General features: G+C 55.9%; 1 protein-coding gene across 4 annotated transcripts in view; it reads left to right on the top strand.

Moving 5' to 3' along the window:
• Window positions 1-23,544, top strand: part of ZNF710 (zinc finger protein 710) — a 66,875-nt gene that overhangs the window by 25,245 nt on the left and 18,086 nt on the right. Inside the window, exon 1 of one of the 4 annotated variants that reach the window (XM_059371574.1) lies at window positions 5,248-5,262. The exons of 2 other annotated variants lie outside the window; for them this stretch is intronic. The gene's annotated coding sequence lies outside the window, so the exon portion shown is untranslated. Of the gene's footprint in view, window positions 1-5,247; window positions 5,263-21,101; window positions 21,203-23,544 lie in introns of those variants that run through there. One more of the 4 variants, XM_059371569.1, reaches the window with a different exon arrangement.

The raw sequence follows: 23,544 nt of genomic DNA, 5'->3' as shown, positions 1-23,544 counted from the left end.
AAATAAAATCTTAAAAAAAAAAAAAAAAAGAAAGTCAGGCCCTGTACTGGTCTCTAGCTTAATCCTCTTTCAGAGCCGTATGAAGGAGGTGTTGTGCCATTTTGGGGGACAGCTGAAGTTCAAAGAGGTTAAGTGACTTATCCAAGTGCACACAGTGGCGTTGTTCAACCCAGACTCATCTGACACCATCGAATCATACATCCGCCTCTTCTCTTTACCTTCTCTCTTTGTGAACACATGCAGGCGTTTTGTGGGCCGTATGGACAAACAGGAAGCAATCTGAGTGTCCTTGCGTGCGGTGTGGGCAGGCGGATGGTGGTCTGTGTGTTCGTGTGGATATGCTGTGTTTATGAACATAGACCACTGATTATGAACATATGACGTGGACAATTGCTTGGTCGCCCAGGTGAGGGGAAGTGAGCCCGACACGAGGTTATAGGTGCCACCATCAACACCTCGTGAAAACCAAGAAGAAATACATAAGCAGCTGGGTTAGGGCGAGGAGTGTTAACTTTTTTTTTTTTTTCTCTTCCATCCTTTTCAAACTCTTTGCAGTGGGTAGTTTTATTAATCTTATAATAGAATTTTTTAATCAGAAAGAGAAACTTGGGGGCACCTGGGAGGCTCAGTGGGTTAAAGCCTCTGCCTTCGGCTCAGGTCGTGATCCCGGGGTCCTGGGATCGAGCCCTGCATTGGGATTTCTGCCCAGCAATGAGCCTGCTTCCCCCTTTCTTTCTCTCTGCCTGCCTCTCTGCCTACTTGTGATCTCTGTTAAATAGGTAAATAAAATCTTAAAAAAAAAAAAAAATCATTAAAAAAAAAAAAGAAAGAGAAACTTGGGGGCACCTGGATGGCTCAGTGGGTTAAGCCTCTGCCTTCGACTCAGGTCATGATCTCAGGGTCCTGGGATCGAGCCCGCATAGAGCCCCGCATCAGGCTCTCTGCTCAGCACGGAGCCTGCTTCCCTCTCCCCTTCTGCCTACCTCTCTGCCTGCTTGTGATCTCTCTTTCTGTCAAATAAATAAAATCTTAAAAAGAGGAAAACTTGTACCCACTTTACAGTTTTGTAAGCTCGCGGCAAGGGAGGGCTCTGCTCTGTTTCTTTACTGTTATTCTTGTATTTTCCGGTGCCCACCACCATGCTTGGCATGTTATGGACATAATAAGCGTGCTGGACGGGTGCCCACTGGGCAAGCTCTCAGGGCCGGGGACGTGTTTGCAGAGAGTTTCCGCCAGCTGGTCTCCCCAGGAGCAGGCCCAGGCCAGGTGTGTGTCAGGGGGCGGCCTGTTTGCAGGGTGGTGAGCTCTCCTTGTCCAACCAGAAGGGGCCCCCACTAAGGCGGAAGGCCCGTTTTGACCATTCAGCTTCACCAGAGCATTTAATGCTAACATCCATGTGGAATAAACAAACTCCAGCCAGACAGAAGCAGATTCTCTGGCCTTCTCAGACTTTCAAAATTGAGAGTGCCGGTTCTGTGGACAGTTTCCGTTTGTTGAGTGCTCCCCGGAGGGCAGGCTAATAAACACGGTCTCAAAGCCGCCCTCTCTTTTAGTTTTCACAACTACGTAAGCATCAGCAACTACATCAGCTCCACTTTACAGATCAGGAGACTGAGGCCCAGAGGAACGAGGCCTGAATTCCAGGGCAGGTCTTGGTTTTGTCAAGAGCTTAACTTTCAGTGAATCGCAAGCATTTCTGGGCATTAATTTCCTCGTTCGTGAACAACAGCCGCTGACGTTAGTTGAGTGTTTCCTACGTGCCAGGTTCAGCTGAGTGGAGAAGGGGAGGCCGCTCTTCTCAGCAAACAAATGGGATTTATGCCACTAGCGTCTCTATGCCAGGGGTTGACACAGCACTTGCCCTGTGCAGTAAGCCCAGCTTCTCTTGTTGGTTTGGGCTTGTTTTGCTTTCCCCAGGCCAAAGCTTCTGAGGTGCCCCGTGGTGCCCCGTAACTCTGGGTTCTCATATACCCAGGCTATCTTCAGTAGCCGTGTCATTCATTAGTCCCTGCTCAGGAGGGAATTGTTAAACTGCAGTTTCCTTGAGAAGCCTGGGTGGCTCTGTCGGTTAAGCATCTGCCTTCGGCTCAGGTCAGGATCCCAGGGTCGTGGGATCAAGTCCCGAATCAGGCTCCTTGCTCAGTGGGGAGTCTGCTTGTCTCTCTTCCTCTGCTGCTCCCCTGCGCAAATAAATAAAGTCTTTAAAAAATATATAGAGGGCGCCTGGGTGGCTCAGTTGGTTAAGCGACTGCCTTCGGCTCAGGTCATGATCCTGGAGTCCCAGGATCGAGTCCCACATCGGGCTCCCTGCTTGGCAGGGAGTCTGCTTCTCCCTCTGACCCTCCCCTTCTCATACTCTCTCTCTCTCAAATAAATAAATAAAATCTTTTAAAAAAATAAAACAAAATAAAAAATATATAGAAATGCAGTTGCCTGCGTCCAGCCCCAAGTGCACTGGATCCAGGCAGGACCGAAGAGATCGCACCTTAAAGTAACGTTGGGTGGTTCCTAGCTGCCGGTCTTGCTGCAGACAACACAGGCCAACCCTCAACTGTTACAGTGGCCTTGTCCTTCAGAGATGAAACCTCCAGATGCTTGGGCTAGTATAAACCAGAGTCCATTTCCATCTGGAGGAACCCAGCAGAGTGATGAACGTGGCTAAGGATTGCAAATTTTGTACTCCAACTGAACACTTGTGAATTTCCCATTGACAGAACATTCTCCTCAAACCTTAGCTCTGTGGAGCTCAGCAGGCTATGTGCAGTTGAATGTAAATTCCAAGAACACTTAAGAAACTTAAATTATGTTTTTTTTCCTGTTTTAAGAGAGAGGAGAGGCAAGCAAGATGACCTTCGAAGGGCAAATTTGAGGCTCTCTTACCTAGCAGTGGAGTGTCCGCCTAAGAGGAAAGCTACACATCTACATTTAACTTCTTTTTTTTTTTTTTTTTAAGATTTTATGTATTTATTTGAGAGAGAGAGAGAGAGAGAGCACGAGCAAGAAAAGCAGACTTCTGGATGAGCAGGGAGCCCCACGTGGGGCTCAGGACCCTGAGATCATGACATGAGCTGAAGGCAGACACTTAACGTCTGAGCTACCCAGGTGCCCCTATGTTTAATTTCTTAAATGTATAAGCACTGTCATAACTTCTTGGGCCAGAGCCACACGAAAGGATGGGCCATGGGCCGATGGTGCTGTTCTGCACTGTGTCACCCAGCCCAGAGAAATTGAGAATAAGACTTAGCTATGTACGGGGCGCCACCTGCCAGGACAGCATCCGAGGGTGTGACCAGCAGCTGCACCGTGAGCCCGGCGTGGACCGTGTGGGCATCACGTGCCTCCTGCCACGGTCGGGGTTTGGGGGGGGCCAGGAGCCACCCTTAATTCTCATTCTTTACGGGAGCCCCACAGGCTGGTTCGTGCAGACGGGGGTCGGCTGCTACACCAGCTGGCCACTCCGTTGTGAGCCCTTCTGCGTGTCCCCAAAGATTCAGGGAAAACCTGGTCGGGCATCCTGGGGGAGAGATTTGTTGGCCCGAGGTCAGCAAGGGCCAGGTCCCTCGGAGGACTTGCAGGCCGGGCTTGGGAAATGCACACTAAGAGTTAGGACTTTGGCCCCGGGGCCTTCCTTCTCCCCGACGCTTCTCAGAGTTTAGGAAACGGGCAGTGACAGTCCCTCCTGGAAGGGCTTCTGTGCGAGATAAAAATGGGATGACACTGGGGGACTCTGCACTTGGGAAAGGGAGGGTTCTTGGTGCTGCTTTGTCTGTGTTGTTTGAAAGTGGATTGCATTGTGGGTCTCCAGGAAGTCGCCGGCTGCCTTCCCGGTTTCTGAATTCCTGTGTGTGTGTCTGTGTGTGTGTGTATTTTCTGTGCCCCCGGCGGGGGGAAACAGTCATCAGTTTCCTGCTGATTAATCCAGTTCCTGGAGGGCCCTTCCCTGGCAGAGAGGGAGGCCTGGCCTCCTGCCTCACTGCCTCACTCTCCTGGCCCCTTCCATGAGGCCCTTCTGCCCTCCGGTCCCCTACAGCCCAAGACGCCCTTTGCAGGCCTGGTGAGCCCGGCTTGGTTCTGGTGGGGCTTCCCAGCTTGCAGCTGCCTTGGACTTTGCCTACAGGTGTGTTTCCTTTGCCCACCTGGCACCTGTGGGGACTTGGGCTTCTTCCAGTCACCCCCAGGTTGGGGACAAGAGGTTTTGATCATCTGAACTATAGGCCCTTGGAAATGAGGTTGTTGGGGTCCTCTGCCCCTTCGGAGCAGGAGGCTGATGGCAGGGGCTCCAGAAAGGCACCAGACCCCAGGGTCTCCCTGCTGGTAGGAAGGAAATCTGGAGAGTATGCCTTTGGTTTTCAGAAGGAAAGTTCTGGCAGTGGGGAGAGGCCAGTGTGTTGGGATGTGGGGTCCCTGGCCTGCACCTTGGCCTTTGAGTGAAGGACTGTGGAGAAATGGAGGGCAGCACGGGACGAGGCTGAGCTGTCAGGCCTGTGCTCGCTGTGTGGGACTGGATCCTCCTGGTCAGTTCATTTCGAGACTTAGTGACTGCACGGTGGTCCCGTGAATGGTGCAGGGGCCACACATGAATCCATGGTCTTGTCCCCAAACCCTGTAGCTCTCTGGCTGCTGCGTGCCGGCCATGAGCTGAGCCTCCCTTCTCGGAGCCCTCAGCGCCCATGGACATGGTGTCTCCGCTCTGCGCAGAGGAGCCCAGACGTCCCTGGATGGGGACCCTCAGTGTCCGTGAACTGCGGAAGGCAAGCCTCCAAGATTGGGTGGTGTACAGCCTGAGTTTGGGGCCCGAGGATCGCCCGTGCCTCCTCCATGGAGGGATGGGGTCACGACTGTCTTTGTGCCCAGTGTGGGGCGGACCCTCGGAGCTTCTGGAATGATGCCACCCCATCAGGCACGCACAGCTCCTCACACTTCATCTGAGGCTGGCCGGCTCTCAGCCAGCCTGGGAAGCCCCATCCTTGCTAATACGGGCTGGCTGAGTCAACATGGCCAGGATGCGTATTTGGTTAGCAAACACGGAGCCGCAGCCGGAGCCGGCCCACTGCCTTCCTGCTCCTGCCTTTCTAGCAAAAATGTCCTCTGCAAAGGTCAGCCGGGACCGGCTACATAATTTGCTGTTGCAAAATGAAAATGAGGGCCTCTGGTTTGAAAATGAGGAAGAATTTCAAGATGGCTAGAGCAGCGCACGGGAGAACCAAGCACAGACCCTCCTGAGCCTGGCACCGTCGTGGTGGCGGGGGGATGCACCCTGAGGTCAGTCCTGCCTGACGGATTTCTGAGGCTTCCGGGGTGGCCACAGTGGGCTTCTTTTCGGAAGAACAGGGACTTGGGCTCCACCCAGCTGTGAGTTCTGCGACGCGCTCTCCCCCGCCCTGTCCCTGGGCAGCTCTTCCCAAGGGCTGGAGGGACTCCCACTTCTCCTTTTTCTCCTCCGCCCTGTTTCCCCTTTCCTGGGTTAAACTCCGAAACACCGACCCTCTCTCCCATTCCTCCTCCTCCTTCCTTTCCTCCCCTCTTTCTGGGCCATCCCCCCCCTCGGCCCCAGCTCTGTTTCCCTCTTCTTACCCCATTGCTTTCATCTGGGGGGAAACCCTTCCCGTGTTTGCTGGGTGACATTTCCCAACCATTCATGCGGTGCTGTTTGATTTTAATGCCCCTTTGAATGAGCAAGAATGCTCCTTGGATTTCCAGAGCCTCTCTCTGAAGTGGCTGAAGCCAGCACCTTCCCCCACCAAGGGACGTCCCTTCAGTGGCCTCTGGCTCCGTCCAGATGGTCTCTGCCCATTGGGAGCCTGGAATGAATTCTCATTGTTAGCATTTGTCACTCACCATGTCCTGCCCACATTCAGCTGTCAGCCCTACTGGCCACAGTGGAAAGAAAGCCTGCTCTATTCTTCCTTGCGATACTGCTCGTGCCCCAGTGATAAACCTGGCCATGGTTCCCAAAGATGGAAGTTTCCAGGCTTCCACGGAGGGCCAGGGGTGGGGGGTGGGGACAGTGGAGGAGTTAACAGATAAGCCCAGTGGACGCTGTCCTGGCCTGCCTGCACCGTGGCCACACTGTAACCAGAAGGACGCTCCGAGCAGCCACTGGGTCACCATGGTCTCTTGCCTAAAACCGTCCTCTGGCTTCCTGATGCCTGAGAATGGCATCCAGATGCTCGTGTGCCTTCAGGGCCCCGTCCGCCCAGAGAGGCGGGCAGCACGGGGTTGCTGAAGGGACCTTTGAGCCCCACCTTTGGGGAGGTAGAGAGGGGAGAGGACCTGAGAGGGGCAGCAGGAAGGAGAGAAGGTCTGTCTTACCTCTGATCTGGTTCCTTAAGGGATGGTACTGCACCCCGGTGCACATTCCAATCACCCAGGGGCTTTGGAAATTACCAGAATCTCTGGGGATGGGCCCACTCTGGGTGTTTTCATTTGGTCGCCCGGGGCAGCAAGTCCGAGCATCCCCTGTGAGCACTTGCAGAAGATGGCCTCGGCGAGAACACACTAGCACTTGTCTCTCGTGACGATGGCAGGGCTGCTTTGCTCAATCAACCCTGAGTCTCTGGCCAGAATGAGCTAAGTGAGCGCTAAGTAGGGATGGTTGGAGATCCCTGAGTCACCTGGCAGGGCCCATGTTCAGAAAGGGAAACTGAGGCCTCCTCTCTAGGGAACAACATCACCACTGGGTAGCGGAGCCTGGGGTTTCCAGCCTTCGCCAGCACCGGGCTAGCATGGGATGAGGGCTGAGCCGGTGTGTTCCAGCCCAAACGGGTTCCAGCGGGGACTTCGAGGTCCTGTTAGAGCATCGTGAGCACCATGGTCCCTGCAATCTGGATCCTTTTCTCTGACCTTCAGACGTCGGGTACCCCTATCTGGGCTTCTGTCCTCCAAGAACTCCAGATCCAGGGGGCCAATGGGCCCAGGTATAAAGTATTGAAATCTGGGGATGCCTGGGTGGCTCAGTTCATTGGGCAGCTGCCTTCAGCTGGGGTTGGGGTCCCGGGGTCCTGGGATCGGGTCCCACGTCCGGCTCCTGGCTCGGTGGACGGCTTGCTTCTCCCTCCCACTCTTCCTGCTCTCCCCGCTTGGGCTCTCCCTCTCTGTTAAATGAATAAATAAAATCTTTAAAAATTATTAAAGTATTGAAATCTGGGCACACAGGAGATGGGCTTGAAGGAGAAGAGATGAGCTCCCCCCGGGGCTGGGGGCTGACCCGAGAGGAAGCCATGCCCAGGTGCTGACTCCCCCTCGCACCCCCGCCCCCTGCACCTGGCAGCAGGGCGGGGCCCGCTGTGGCCGAGGCTGGCGGGGAGCAGCCTTGCCTGTGGAGTCCCGCGTGCCGTCCAGGGATTCCCCGTGTGTGCCATGCAGACGGAGCGGGGAGTGTGACCCCCGTCCTCATGGAGTCGAGTCTGCGTTGGGCAGGTTGGGTAACAAACCAAAGATGGGCCCCAAAAGCACAAAGAACAAGTCACAATTCACCTGCAGGATCTATTTCTTCATCACTTTGTATTTTGAAAATGTCGAGCCTAACCCACAAGCTAAGAACCTTCATCTAGGGTTCCCCAGTTAACATTTTTGCTATGTTTGCTTTATCTCGCTCTCTTTCAGATGGTTTTGCTGAATCATTTGAAAGTGAGTTCGGGGCAGCATGATACTTCACCCCTCCGTACCTCGGCAGGTGTCTTTAGGACCGAGAACTTTCCCCTTGTAGCTGCAATGCCGTCATCATGCCTAAAGAAATGACCGCTATCCAATAATATAATACATATAATCAGATGATCTTCCCCAGCTGTCCTATGAACGCGTTTTTTAGGTTCTTCTCCTGATCCAAAGAGGCTCACGCGTTGCGTTTGGTTGTTACGTTTCTTTGGTTTCTTTTAGTCTAGAACAGTCCCCCTGCTTTGTGTGCGTGTCCCGGTGCCTTTGAAGAGCCCAGGCAGGCCGGCTATCTTGTAGAATGGATTCTGGCTTTGTCTTTGATTGCGTCCGCGCAAGTTAAGTTTGCGTGGTTTTGAAACTGTGCCTGATAATTGCTTCATTGTGTCCAAAAGAGTCCGAAGGCAGAGGGTACAGTTGAGAGTGACTCCTTTGTCCCCTGCCCTTGTGCGCGTCATGGGATGTCCCATCCAGCCGCCAGAAGAAGAGGTGGCCTTAGTGATAGCACGTTATATTTATGAAATGTTTCAGCCAACTGGGAAGATTATTTCACTTGATCCACCTCAAGCCTGGCCCGATTGGGCAGGGGTTCTCTAGCCGCTGCGTGGATGGGGTTCTGAGAGACTGAGTTCATGCTCAGGTCCCCACGGCGGGCAGAGGTGGCCCGGAGCCCAGCCCTTCTGGCCCACGCCGGGGCTTCCCATGCGCCCTGCACTGAGCTGGCAGCTGGGAGACCGGGTAAGGTACAGGGTCATGTCACCAAACCTCAGCCCTGGGCCCAGCCCCTGCATCCCCAAGTGCTAAACAGAGCCCTGGATATACTCTTATAGGACCAGACCCGTCTGGACGGTCAGGAGCTCAGTGACTGAACTGATGGATGGAGGCGCTAGAGCTGCCTGTCCCCGCCCTGACCGGTCCCACACTGTCACCTTCCTACTGGTCCTTCTCATCTGGGGCCTGCATCTGCCGATCTGAGAAGCCAGACACACAAGCAAGCTTGTTAGAGCTGAGGTCAGGGGCGCCTGGGTGGCTCAGTCCACGAAGCGTCTGCCTTCGGCTCGGGTCATGATCCCAGGGTCCTGGAATCGAGCCCTGCATCGGGCTCCCTGCTCAGCGGGAAATCTGCTTCTCCCTTTGCCTCTGCCCGCTGCTCCCCCTGCTTGTGTGCTCTCTCTCACTCTCTCTCTGTCTCCATGTCAAATAAATAAAATCTTTAAACAAACAAACAAAACAGAACTGAGTCCAGAGGCTGCAAGGGAGGGGCGTTGTCCGTGGAGGGAAGAGTGAGTGTAACTGCTAAGACCCCTCTCAGAGGCATCCTCAGTCCGATCAATTTCCGGGCTTTCTGAGCTGGCTGGTACCCTCCACCGGGCCCTGGTCTGGGGGGAAGTGAGCTTGCCAGAGAAGGGACTTCTGGACAAGTGAGGTGTTGGTATCACGTGTTTCAAGTTTAAAAGGCCTAGAAAGACTGTAACGTCCAGCAGAGTGGCTGGTGGGAACAGTCAGTGTGGGCGTGTGTGTGTGTGTGTGTGTGTGCGCGCGCGCGCGTGTGTGTATCCGAGCGTGAGGGAGCTTTGGACGCGGTGGCCTCCAGGCTTGAGCATCGGGGGTGGAGGTGGCGAGCTGGGGCTGGGGTGTGGCCAGGGGTCCCGGGGCTCAGGCTTTCTCTTCTAATTGTGTTACCTTGGGCAGGAGCCCACTGAATCGTGCTCTTCTTTCTCGAAGAAATTTCTGTTCTCATAAATGTATAAGCATGGTGCCCTTTCTGTTTCTCGGCTGAGTACTCCAGAAAGATCCCAGGTCGGCTTACAGTGAGTGCCAAGTCTTTTTTGCTTGTTTGCTCGCTTTTCGTTTTGTGTTTGTTTTTTTTTATCAAACTAATCCATATGCATCTTTTTTTAATGTCAGACAATACTAAAGGCCTGATCAGGAGGAAACGGCTGGCCCCGCCCGCCTCGTTGGCCGCTGCAGCCTTCCAGACCCAGAAATGAATTCTCAGTTCCTTTCATTTCCCCTCTGTTATTCACCTCCACATTTTGACACAATATGTTGATCCTACCACTTCTCCATTTAGCAATTTTGGATATTATCTGTCGCCTCCGTACTCTTGTCCTTCCTGCTTAATATTATTCTATCACAATTTGGGACGAAATTCACAATGTTAGTAACACAGGGTTCATCGCGGAGCCTAGTACTGAGCTACTTTTCTTCTTTAAAAAGAGTTCATTATTTTTCTCAGCAGCTTAGTTTTCTGGGTCCATTTCTGATTTTTCCCAATTCACCACAGGATCGAGAAAACATCTATCAGATGTTTCATCCGTAGTTCATTGATCAATTTCTTTTTTTTTTTTTTTCCCTAGACAATGGGGTATCTTGCTGGTGAAATTCTTTAAAGCTTTCTCAAATGACAATCAAGTTCGTTTTAACGGATTACAATAACTAACTCCATGCCTCCTCCTCTGAAAAGGTTTCCCTGCCTCGCTCTCCCCCAGGCTGCCCTTCCTCGGGGGGCCCCCATGCCCCCCCCCACAAGATTGTAATCACCTGTTTCCTTGCCTCTGCTCCCCCTACACCGTGAGTTGAGTTCTCGAGGGCAAGCCTTGTTCACCCACATTCTCAAGGAACGCACAAGAGCCGGCTGGCACATAGCAGGCACTCAATAAATATTTGTGGGAATTTGCGTTTATTGGATTGAAAAGCAAGAGTAGTTACATGCTCCCGGTGGTGCGGAGAAATGCCCTACCCTGTGCTCCTTTGCATTTACCATGTGCCTCATCTCTCGGCGTCCTTGTTGAGTTTGGAGGCCTTTCTGGGCCCGTTCCAACTTAACAGCCCTTCCCAGATGAAGCTAGCAAAGGCAGGGCTTCCTTTCCCAGCACGATGGCGCACCCCACCCCCACCCCCCACTAGATTGGCCTCGAGCGTGTCGGGGGGCCTCCTATTGGTCCTTGTCACTTTCAAATCCCAGCCCACGCCACTGAGCTCGGCACAGACTGATTGCTCAATAGAGGAGCGAGGGGGAGACTCGCTCAATCAATCAATCAATAAACCAATCAGTCTTCCTGCACCCGGCCTCTCTGTTCCCAGGCATTTCTCATTATCCGGCGTCTGGGTGATCAGAAGGAAAAAGGAACCTCTGCATAAAGGTGACCCCATTTCGGGTTTTGCCATGACTCACTGAGTATTGAAAGACAAGGAGGGTGAGACCAGGAAAGACAAAGACAGGGGGACTGGGGACTTTCACCCGGGATCTCAGAGGGACGTCTTGGGAGCCACTCCGGTCACTGGACGGAGGGCTGTGTGCGGGTAGGCAGGGGCCTATGTGCTGTGTTACCCAGAGCCTAGCACTGGGCTGAGCACACGGGAGATACTGGGTCCTGACCGACATCTGACTGCAGGGAGGAATGAGGGACGTGGGGTCCTTGGTGCACCCACATATCCCACAGTCTTTGGATCCTGGCTAACTCAGGAAAGTGCTGATGCCACAGAGGCCCCTCCCCTGTAAGCACAGTGATCCCACACCACATCTCACCCTCCTAGCCCGAGTCCCTGCAGAGGACACCCCCCCGCCATTCCCAGAGCCACTGGAGTGTCATTCACTCCACAAGTACCATGTGCCTCCCGCTAGGCTTGCCCGCCCAGCTCAGCCTCCCCGCTCAGACCCTCCTCCTGGGCCCTCCCTCCTGGGCCCTCAGCTCTCAGCCGGAGCAGGACAACCACAAGGGCCAAGCCGCCCACGGGGACCAGGCCTCCCCGACGGCGTCGCACCCTGAGGCCCTCCCCGCCTTGGCTCACCCAGGACCCTGAAATCAAGCAGCAGGCCGAGGACCTGCGCCCCCGCTCCCCGAGAGGGAGCCCCGCTCTCGCGGGTGTAGTGAGTTTCGTGGGGGGGCGGGGGGGGACGCCTTTCAAGCCGTCCTTTGATGCTTCTTCGATGGAACTGAATTTATTTTTGGTATTTTTAGGAATTAACTTGCAGTTCTCCGCCTCTCCCTGCCTCCCTTTCTCCCCCAGAAAGGGGAGAAGGAAAAAATGAAGGGAAGGGTCTGCATTGTCACCGCGATTGGCACGAGGGTGAATGAGGGGGTCACCGCCTCGGCTGCTCCTTTTCAAGCGCCCCCCCTCCCCTGCCCCGTATTCACACAGCACACTCTTCCTTTCAAAGCTCCGTCTTTCCCTCCCGCTTTGTGTCTCTGCTGTCCTTCCCTCCACGCTCTGCCTTTCATGCCGAGCCCTGCCCGGCTCCCTCGGGGACCACACTCCTCCCGCTCTCCTTCCCCCCTTCTTCCTCTTCTATTCAGTTCTTTCTGCCTCTTTCTTTCTTCTTTTTTCTTTTTCTTTTTGAATAGTGCTTCTGTTTTCAAGGGATGGAACGAACAGAGAAGTCGGTTTATTTGAGCAGGGGAGAATGTGAATGTGTTCCTTTTCCTCCGTTGCTCTAAATGTGTAAAAAGAAAAAAAAGAAGAAAAAGAAAAAAAAAAAAAAAAGCCCGCCGTGTGGGACATGGTTTCCTCTAGGCTCCCACTTTGAGAGGGGAAGGGGGTTTGGAAAGGGGCTTCGCTAGACCAGAGGGAGCTGCGCACAGGCCGACCGTTCTTGCCGGGAAGGGCCAGTCCTGCCGCCTGCAGGAGTCAGAGGTGGCCCTGGGGACCAGCTCCATCTCTGCCTGGCCCTAGGGGGGACTTTGATGTGAGGGTCAAGGTCCCACGTGATGCAGACCCCCCCACCCACCCAAAACACTCTCCTCTGTGAGAACTTGGCTTTCCTTTAAGGGATCCGGTACGTGGGCTGAGCACGAGAAGGCCGGGTCCGCACGCACTGCCTCGGTTGTGTGGCATGTGACCCCCATCCCCTGGGGGCAGCAGGTCCCGCATCACCTGGCCCTGGAGTCCCACAGAGGGGACTGAAAACCTGGAACAGCCCAGAGGAGGATGCTGAGAGGGGCCAATGGCTGCTGGGAGGCGAACCCTCTATGGAGTTCAGAGGGATGGTTGGCAGAGGTTTGATGCCTAGGAAGTGCGGGGTGAGGACCAGAGGCTTCCATCTAGTGACATCAGCACAGAGGGGAGAGTCTGAGGAAGCCCCGGTAAGACAGGACAGCAGAGCCCACCGGGAGGAAGGAACAGAGATGGAGGGAAGCCGTGAGTGGCCTGGAGCCTGGAGAACATGGCAGGGCTGCCTCCAGATCAGGGGGGAGGCCCAGATCAAAGCCTCTGCGTTTAGAAGCACTCGCCTTGGATGACCGGTAGAGGGGACAGAGAATAGGGGTGCAAGCGGCGGTGGAGGACATGGGGCCTGACCCCCTGCTCAGGGAGTAGCAAGAAGGCAAGAAATCAGGCACCTCCAGAGGCTGCAGCCGGGGTGTGGTGAAGGCCTCGAGCCTGAGGCCCAAGAGGGACGGCCTGTGAGTGGGTTACCTGAGGAGTGTGGGGGAGGCAGGCCTGCGGGAGAGAGTGGCCAGGGCTGGGGGTCCATTTCTTGCCCATGGAGGGCTGGCTTCAGGCTGCCGGTCTGGGAGACCCTCTGCCCCTCCTGAGAGCCCAGGAGGAATGTCTAGGTGACCTGCGGAGATACGGGGAGCCCTGGGGTGTGAGGGACCCAGGTGATGTGGAATGAGCATGCTGGCATAAGCCCCAAGGCCCAAGGGGAGGCCCAGGGCAAGCTCTGTGTCTCCCTCCTCTGCCACACCCAGGCCCGCTGGCCCAGGGCAGGGGCTTCGTAAATATTTGCTGAGGTGTGAATGGGTGTGGGATGGTTCTAGCACAGCACAAATCTGAGTGCAAGGTAGGATGGAAAGCCCCATACCCCTATGCCTTGAGGGCACCAGGTGTTGAAGGAGAGGGGCTGCCTCCTCCTCAAAGGAGACTGGGACAAGGTTCCAGCCATGTCTGTGGAGGAAGGTAGAAGGACAGGTCAGCACCAGACATGGAGGGTGGCCCGGGCAGGAACAGCTAGTGACCAAGCCAGACAGCAGGACAGGTAGGGACAGAGAGCGGCTCACCTGTGGCCACCGGGGTCCAGGTGGAGGAAGAGCATCGGGGAGGTAGATCTGAACCACCACCCCTCCCCCAACACCCCAAAAGGTGATTTGTTCAGGAAGCATGCCTGGAGCATGGACTGTGTCCTCACTCTGGATCTGGGGAGCTGGACGAAGTGGACTATGGGTTAAGGTAGCAGGGAATGGGGCTACCCGGCGAAGTCTGGGATCTGGACCTCAGGGAAGGATGGAGCAGCCTGGGAAGCTGGTGTCGTCCCTGCTGGAGAGATCGGAGACAGGCGCCCGGCCAGAAGGCCACCACTGCTCTTCCTGGCCCCACCTGCCTCTCAGGACACCTGCTGGCAAAACTGGAGGTTGCAAGTGTTAGGGGTGTGGGTGGCCGGCAGGTTTTTCCGGTTTGGGCCGGAACATCTCCTCACTCTGGGAAGGCGCCCACAGCCACCCCGGCCTGGAGATGAACAGGGAGCAGCTCCCGGCAGAGGAATGAGGGTCTGCGTCTGTGGAAAGGTTTTTGAGAGGCAGGCGTGTTTCCTGGGCCCTGGCCACCAGGGCTGCAGAGGAGCCGGGGGTCAGCCCCCCTTTGAGGACTGGCATCAAGGGATGCTACGGCCCCAGCAGGGTGCCGAGTGCTAATAATAGCAGCCGGCAGTGGTGCCAGGTTCTTCTGTGGGCTCTTTTCCATTTTTCAGCGTGTGAGGCTGGGACTGTCCATGCCACCGCACTTTGGGAGAGAGAAATAGTCACACCTCTGGGCGTGAACAGGGGCAGGACTGAACTTAGGCCTTCGGAAACCAGTTTGGGCTCTAAACCAGCGCTTCTACTTTTAAAGCCACTCTTCTCTGTAATCCTTACAGACCAACACCTTACCAACCCTGCCCGGATGTCCTAGCAATTTCACGTTCCCCTAGAAGTTTCTAAATGCCATCTGCCTGGGGCACCTGGGTGGCCCAAGAGGTTAAGTGTCCCAGTCTTCATTTCGGCTCAGGTCATGATCTCGGGGTGGTGAGATCAAGCCCTGCTGTTCTGAATCTTTCCGTGTCTCAGTTTCCTTATGTGTAGGACACGGGGTGATGGGACCAGTACCAACCACACAGACAGTGGTCAGTACTAGGTCAGGTGGTGCCCTTCGGGCTGGCACAGGCCAGCATTGTAGCTCCCAGGACAGCCGGAACCCTCATCCCTGGTGTGTAGAGCAGGGATGGGCCCTGCCCACACCCGGGGCTGCCCGGAGGGAGGCCAGATTGGCCCCCAGCAGAGATGATCCCGGGCAGGGTGCCCTGGAGGGCTGTGCACGCCCCAGCGGGTTCCCTCCCCAGCGCGGCCTGGCTCTCCCAAGTCCCGGAAGAGCCTGTGTTCATCCTGCACTTGGCACCCAGCTTGGGGGGTGTTTGGAGGAGGGGCTCTGCCCAGCCTCCCGGAGGCAGGCCTGTGCTGCGGTGCAGGGAAGAGAGTGACCCTTGTCCCCTGACCTGTGTGTGTGTCCCTGAGAGTGGTTTTCTCATAAGAAGCTTCGTGGGCATTTTCCTTCCAGGGAATCCGGGTTCGGGGGGGGGTGGTCTCATTCTCAGCGTCTTCCCTTCACATTGTGACCATCAGGATTGTTTGCTGACGGTGGGCCATCCCAGCTCTGAGAGACTGAGCAGGTGCCCAGGGGTCCCAGAAATCAACTATTTGCGGGAGGAGAGTTGGGCTTTGGGATTTGTTTAGGAATTTGGTCTTTGGGGCTGCCTTGATGGGTTGTTATATTTCTTTTTTTTTTTAAGATTTCTATTTATTTATTTGATAGAGATCACAGGTAGGCAGGGATGCTGAGCAGAGAGCCCGGAGCAGGGCTCGATCCCAGGACCTTGGGACCATGACCTGAGCCGAAGGCAGAGCTTTAACTCACTGAGCCACCCAAGCGCCCCGGGTTGTAATGTTTCTGAAAAGACGATGTCTGGCACCTGTGAAGAGGGCTTCCACGTCTGGTGGGGAGAGGCCTTCCTGACTCTTCGAGGGCTCCGCTCTGGGCCCTGGGCCCGAGGGACCCTCACGGCCCACAAGCCCTGGGGTCGGGAATGCCAAGTCCCCAGACAAGCCAGGAGCTCCTTTGTGAGCTGAGAACGAAACTGGAACCTTGCATAAGGTCAGGTTCATTCCCAGCCTCTCTGTCCATGTCCCTGATTTGGCTGCTTTCTCTCCTTCACGATAGGAGATGCTTTTCCCACGTGGTCATGCTCATTCATGGGAGTGGTGAGAGCGTATTTTTCGTAGTATAAAAGACATGCCAGATATTCTAGGTGACACACATCGTGGGTGCACAAATATTGTAGTGGTGAAGCCAAAAAAAAAACGCCATTTACCAAACGCCAGCCCGCATGCTGGGTACTTTCACCCCATGATCCTGTTTAGTCTTCTCTACCCTTCTGTAGGGCGGGCAGCTTATCCCCATTTTACAGTTGAGCAAACTGAGGCTCTGCGAGGTGAAGCGAATCACCTAAGGCCATTCAACCAGGCAGGCAGTGGCCCGGCTGATTCCACATCCCGCGGGATGGTGGGGAGGAAGCCTTCAAGCGGGACCACAGTCACCCCTGCTGAAGGCCAGATAGCTATTCATGTTATGATTGTCACCTCCACTGAAGTCGTTTTGGCCCTTGGGTCCCGGGACCACATGCATTTGAAGTTTTGTTTTCTGATTGTCACCTCCACTAAAGTCGTTTTGGCCCTTGGGTCCCGGGACCACATGCATTTGAAGTTTTGTGCCTGGGGATCCACGACCCAGAGCTCATGGCTCTGCAGCTGAGGCCTCTGGAGCCCCTGAGTATCATCCTTTGTGATCTAGACTGAATAGGGAACCAGATAGCGCTCTGGGCTGAGTGGGCCACTCGAGCAGCACTTCTCTGGGTCTGCGGATCCACCTCCCTGCTGGGGACCTGCCCTCCAGGGCCCCTCCTGGCTCTCCCTCCCAGGACCCCCTACCTTCCCGGACTCCCCTCACCTCTCCTCCAGCCTGCAGATGAGGCCTGCCGTGGCCCACCGAGTTCACGGCCAGGACTGGGCAGACTCAGCAGCCACCACCCGCACTGGGATGCCCAGCCCACCCACCCTGCCCGCCTCTCGCACAGTCGCAGGTGGCTTCCCTCCGCCCCCACATGCATTCCTCCCCGGCCAGCCTGCGGGGTCCGCGAGTGTGCGTGTGCACGCCAGCTCCCGCCCCTTGCGTGGGTCCCGTCCCTCGCTGCATGAAGGTGACTAAGAATGGATGGATTTGCACGAGGCTCCCGCTCGCCGCTGATTCCGGCCCGGGTGGCCGGCGTGCGTGTATGACGTCTGCCTGTGTACGCTGTCAGCCGAAATGTTGGGCCAGCTGTCCCTCCCCACCCCCCGGGAGCTACATGGAGGCTTTCCGTGAATGAGAGGCATTTTCTACTCCTCTCCTGGCATAAATCCGTTCTCGAGTTGGGTGTGTGGGTGTGCAAAATAAATGTTGATTACGGCCTGGGCATCGGGAGACAGCCTTGCTGGGGGCTGACTCACACCGGCAGTGGTGGAGGGGAAGAAGGGGAGGGCTCTGGGCCCGGGCTGCCCTCCTCCACCCTCATCCCCCAGCACCCTCTCCGCCCGCGGCTCTTCTGTTCTCCTTACTGTCCCTTGTCCACCCTCTGCCTCCAGCCGGACAGACCCTCTTCCGTCCTGCATCTCTGGGGATGGGGGGCTTCCTAGCCAGCCTCCCCCATCTCGAGGCTTCCCTGCCCCTCTGCCCGACGTCCGTATACAGAGCCGCAGGGATCATACTCGCTGGGTTTAGTGGGCTCCGGGAAACCTCCTGACAGCTCTGGAAAAGGGGAACCTCGGTCCCCTGTTGCAGAAGAGACAGGCTCACACCAACGGCCGACTCTGCAGCCCGAGCCTCCGTGGCCTCCCGAAGTGCCACATGACAAGGAAGAATGTTCTTGACCCCCCCCCCAGGGCTGAAATGGTGGGGGGTAACGTTACTTTGTCCTTTTGTGGCACCCCCACAATTGCAGGCTCATTTCCAGTCTGCTCTTCTGCTCCGTGGTTCTTAGTCTTGGCCTTCTAACCAAACTGTGAGGCCCCTGAGAGTGGGGATCTTGGGGTCCCACCAACAGCCCGCACCAGCCTGGCCCAGCAGAGTGGATGGTGATGGGAAGAAGACAAACGTGAGCTCCTAGAAACCTAGTCCTTACTACGCTCCAGCATTGTTACCAGATTCGAGCTCCCTGATCTCCTCGCCCTTAAAAGTACTGGCCAAGAAGGAAACTTAAACTCCGCCTTTTTCTGGTGATCTGGTGGCTTCAGGGCAGGTCACTGGACTCCGCTGTGAAGTGGGTCCTGTTGTGAGGCTCCCATGCCTCCCAGACATGATCTCATCAGCTACAAGCCTGACCTGAAGGAGGAGCTTTAAGGCAGGGCCTAGCCATATCCCTCCTCCCATTTTACAGATGGGAAAACCAAGTCCCAGGGAGGTTGAGGAAATTGCTCAAGATCACACAGCTCATAAGTGGCAGAGACCGGGGGCAGGCCGAGCCTGCCAGCCTGAAGGCCAGGTTCCCTCCTTCACTCGGTTCATCTGCAGAGCCAGGGGCTGTCCATCCCTACTCACCCATCCCTTTTTGCTGCTTCCTGTCTCTTCCTCCCCGACCTTGCTCCCGACCTTGCTTCCTGAGGCGCTAAACCTGCCTCTTGGGGGAGAAGCAGAGCTGTTGTGTCATTCGTGCCTCTGTGGGCTCAGCAGGCCTCAGCCCGGGACGTGCTGTCTCCTGTGGCCAGGCCTTGCCAGCTGCACCCAACAGGGCGGGCCAGAAGCCCTTCCAGCAGAGCCTTTGAGTCCCGGGACTTAGGGAACGAATACCAGGCCCGAGACCCTGGCCCAGCAACGGGTCACAGCGTCCACAGAGGCTCACAGGCCTGTGGGGCACCCAAAGATCCACAGGCTCTTTCTTCCCCAGGTGACTTTGGTCTTGGAGGAGAGTAATACCATTTTCCACCGAGCTATCTATCCTCTCTGTCACTTTGAGACGCTGGGGCCACGGCGATAATCGGCTTCCTTGTCTTTCCGTGGTAAATCTCTTTGTTTCTCTTGTCATTTCTGATCACTCTAGATTGAACACAGAAATGCAGCAGGCAGGGTTGGGGGGATGCGGTTGGCTGGGCCGGAGCGGGGTGGGGGGGGGGGCTGACCCTCCCCTCCTGGGGACTCAGGCAGAAGGGACCTAACTGGGGAAGAACATGGTTGTAACCAGTGCAAAGCCCACCTTCACCTCTTACTGACGGCGTGATGTGGACAAGTGACCGCTTTTCCAAGCCTCAGTCTGCCCATCTGTGAAATGAAAATTAAGATGCTTGTCTCCATGGGATGGCCCGCATCACGTGCCCAGCCCGTCACAGAAGCTCGGTAGATGATGGCTGGAGGGAAATGGGCCGACCACCTTCTGTCTGCCTTAGAGTGGGGAGATACAGAGCTGGTTAGCAGAGGGGACGTGTCTTCTTCTCGGAGACAGGTTAGGATTTTGGTGAAGAGTGAATCTTGAGGAAGGAACGGATCCGCCATCCCGTCTGGAGCGGGAATGTACGTCGCCTGGTAGATTGGGCATCCCGCACGTGGGGCTGGGGCCGGCGGCGCAGGGCCGTGTGCGCGTGGGCTTCCGTGGGCTCCCCGGAGGAGGGATTCCGGACGTGGCTCATCCCACGCTCTAGTTCCTGCCCTTGCTGCATCCTCAGGGGACCTCCGGCGTCTCCCCCAGCTTAGGAGAGCAGGGTGCAGGCCCCTGGAGTGCCTGCTCCAGTGAGCCCTCACCCAGACACCTCCCAGGTATCCTCCCCGCCATGCATCTGCCTCCTCCCCTCTACAGGTGAGGTCCGTGGGAGCCTGCAGGGTGGCGGGCAGGGGGCCCCTTCTGGGGTGACTCTGCATCTGTGTCTCTAGGTTCTGGAGAAGCCGGGCTGGCGAAACGGGGGTTTCTTTTCCTTCCTTCCCTCCTTTTTCTTTTATCTTAAGCAAGAGATAAATAAATGTCGCCCTGAGATGACAAGAGAACATTGAAGGAGATAAAAAGCACAGCAAAAGGGAGTGAGAGACCGGAAGCAAAGGACAGAGGGGTAGGTGGACCATACCCCGCGCGGAGGGGAGAGATGAAAGAGGAAAGAGGAGATGGGAGCGCGGGACCAAGCGGCAGAGCAGAGGATGGGGTTGCCACGGAAACGGAAGGAGGGGAGGAATGGAGGGAGAGGAAGACAGGATGGAGAAGGCTGAGGTCCCCGCGAGGGCGGGGCTTGGTGAGGAAGAAGGGAAGCCATGAGGGGCTCCCACGGCTGACTCCAGCCCTGGCAGGGAAACTGAGGTCAGCAGGAGTAGAAGATGCAACTGGACAGCTCATCCCTGCCCAGAACTGGCCCGGGTCCTAGGGAGACCCAGCTGGAGTCAGCTGCACACAGTCCCTCCTTCCCCACCACCCCCCCCGACAGGGGCTGCCTCTCTCCAAGCCTCCGTTTCCACAACCGCACAACAGAAATGGTCCTCCGGTCCCCAGAGGGCTTCCCGGAAGCCGAGAGATTGTGTGTGCTCATCACAGGGCCCGACGGAGTTCAAGCCCAATAAAATGCCCTGTCGTTCCACCATCTGTGATTCTTATCTTTGTCCCATGAACTTGTAAGCCCAAGTTTTGTTTGTTTTTCCCTGTGACATGAAGCTGGTGATCTTTGGGTCCAGCACGGGGTCGTTGTCTGGAGAGCAGATGTGCTTTTTGCTTCTGGAACTGGAGGAAAGACATGGAGTTTTCTGGAAACACGAGGCCTGCTGTCCCTTCTCCTGGGAACTGGCGCTGGTCGTGGAGTTCAAGGAGCGGAAGTCTAGGCTCAGGGGAGGAGCTGGTTCTACCTGGGGCTCAGCAAAGGGCTTTTTTTTTTTCTTTGCACTTGAATATGGGTCTTTGCAAAAGGAAGGCCTTCGTTCTGGGTGCACACTTTGCTGGGAAGGCACGGGGGTGGGGGCGGGGGGGAGCACACAGACATGCTCTTTGCTCTGGCCTTGTCAGGGTAAGCTAACCGCAGGGCCAGCCAGCAAGCCAAGAGTTACATAAAGAGATACAGCATTATGACTTTTAATAAGGTCCAGGAAGGGAAAGTATTACATGCCTAGCTTCTTAGAACGTGGGGGAGTCAGGCCTGACTGGGGGTCATGGGGAGAGTCAGGGACAGCTTCCTGAGGAAGGGCAGCCCCCTAGAAAGGCAAAAGATGAGGAAGAACATTCCATTCAGGGGGAACAGCGTATGAAAAGGCTGTGTGCGGGCAGGTCTGTTAAAGATGAAAAAAGCCCACGTTTCTGGGGTGATAAGTCAGGGATCGAGCAGCACGCCCCGAAGCTGTCACATGGGCAGAAACCAATCACGCAAGTTCCTCTAAGTCCTTGGTGGAGGTGTTTGCACTTGACCGCGGGAACAGGGCGCACTTGACACCCTGAGCAGCGTGGGGAGCTAGGACTGTTCTAGCATTGGAGGCCAAGGACCAGCTGTGAGGGCCAACTCTCGAGAGCTCAGGACCCTTCCTGCAGGTTAGTTGACTCCATTGCTGCCAGAGCCCACCGTGCCCACCGTGCCCGCCCTCGAGGGCCTCAGACCGTGGAAACAGACACCCCAGGGGGAGGCTGAGTGTGGAGTGACCACCATGTTTATTGACATGGTTGGACAGAAATGTAGCCAGAATCAAGAGCTCTCAGGTTCCTCTTTGAGGTGGGGGGAGGGCTCGGGGCCTTGGCTTCCCACATCTCCAAATTTTTGATACTGGTGGACAGGAGGGTCCACAGAGTTCCTTCCAGCCCTGCCGATGAAGATTCCAAGGCCAGCCTTGAGGGAACACGGCGACAGTGTGCGCGCCGAGGCCCTTCAGCAGGGCCACTGTCCCGCTGTGGCAGAACCGAGCTTTCTTCCTTTGTGGTGAAGAAACAGACGCATCTGCCCAGGGAGCCTGTGGGGCGTCAGGTGGGAGGCTGGGGGCCCACAGCTTCTGGGGGCCTGGTGACTTCAGATCAGAGACACCGCATCATTCCCACACCCGCATCTCTACAGGCGGCGTGACATTTGCTCCCCTAATTTCTGCCTCAGATGCCTGGGTCATTTTTAGTCAGGCTCATTTCTATAAGGATCAGAGACCCTCCCGACCCATCTCAGGACAAGGGGCCCGACCCATCTCAAAAGCAGGGGTCGGGCCCATCCAGGGTACGGGGCTCCCCAGGCTCTCCCGAAGGTGCCTCAGTCCACCTCTGGCCAGGGCCCTGCTCCTCAGAGACCCAGGCACAGCCCCCAGCCCTCCCCTCCCACTCCCCATGCCTCAGGCTCGCTCAGCTCTGCCCATTCTTGACCTGGCCTGACTCCGTCTCACGGCGTGCCTGGGTGAATTCCTCGGACATCCCTGTGGTTGAGGGCGTGAGGCCTGATGCATAGCCAGGTTTCCAGAGAGGAGCCCGTCTGGCCCGAGTCCATTTGGGGCATGGGGAGGAGCAGGCCAGGATCTGGGTCCAGCTCCCATGGGTACCGCCTGTGTGGGGTGACCCCGCACTGGGAGCGGGGCAGCTGCCCTTAGGGGAGGGAGAGGAAGGAGCCCATGTGGGGTGAGCTGTTACAGCCTCAAGAAGGTAGGTTCTCCTTTTGAATCTCAGTCACCTAACATGGGGTTACGTTAGTTTCAGGTGTGCACGATAGTGACTCAGCATTTCCATAGTCACCCTGTGCTATCACCTGTGCGCTTCTGAATCCCCAGCACCTGCTTCCCCCACGCCCCTCTCCTCCCCTCGGGTCAGCAGCAGTGTTTTCACTAGAGTTACCTCTTTCTTGGTTTGTGTCTCTCTTTTTTTTCCCTTTGCTTTTTTTTTTCCCTTTGTTTTGTTTCTTAAATTCCACCTATTAATAAAGTAGGATACTCCTAATTCACCCTCGAGGCCAGGTCACTGCGAGGGTGCTCGCCAGATCTTAACTAATTAACTGGGAGAATCAGGATCAGCTGGGGAACTTTTGGAACGCTAGGATGCCCAGGGGCGTCTGGTTGGCTCAGTCGGAAGAGCGTGCGACACTGGATCTCGGGGTCATGAGTTCGAGCCCCCGCGTTGGGTGTAGAGATTACTAAAAATAAATAAATAAAATAAAATAAATAAAAAGAAAATATCTCAGAAGATTCCAGGCCCAGGTGCTGGTCCTCTTAATCAATTGAGGCCTTTGGACCCTGTGAAGCCAGGATGTCTGCCCTCGGGACAGTTTGCGAGGTCACACAAATACAGGGAGCCCAAGGTTGTGCCTCTCACCACAGGGACTCCATCCCTTGTTTCCTTGGGTGCAGGCGTCACAGCGTCCTGGAGGAGGGGACCTTACCCAGTGGCTGTCCGCTTTTGCCTCCCCCTTCCCCTAGCTTGGTGCCTCTCTCCCAGGACACTCCGTGGCGGACCCCCTCTGCTCCCCTCCAGTCCCTGTCCTCTGGGTGGGCCGGCTGCTGGCGAGATGATCGTAAACATACAGTCATGAATCAGCGTGATTGTACCAAGTTCTCCAGAGAAGCAGCACCAGTAGGATATATATATATATATATACAAAGAGAGAGCGAGATTTATTTTAAGGAATTGGCTCACCCAATTGTGGGGGCTGGCAAGTCCGAAATCTGCAGAGCAGGCTGGCAACGCGGGCAGGATTTCCATGATTCGGTCTTCAGGCAGAATCCCTTCTTCTCTGGGAAACCTCGGCTGTTCTCTGGAGGCTTACCACTGATTGGATAAGAGCTGCCAACATTAAGGAGGGCAGTCTGCTTTACTTCGGGTCAGCTGATTGTAGATGTTAATCACATCCACAGAAGCGTTCACAGCAACATGTAGATTAGTGTTTGAGCAAACAGCGGGCGCCACGGCCCAGC

The sequence above is a fragment of the Mustela nigripes genome, chromosome 13 (assembly GCF_022355385.1).
Source record: "Mustela nigripes isolate SB6536 chromosome 13, MUSNIG.SB6536, whole genome shotgun sequence".
NCBI classification, from domain to species: Eukaryota; Metazoa; Chordata; class Mammalia; order Carnivora; family Mustelidae; genus Mustela; species Mustela nigripes.
The sequence above is the reverse complement of the archived record's forward strand: the minus strand, read 5'-3'. Positions and strand labels throughout refer to the sequence as shown.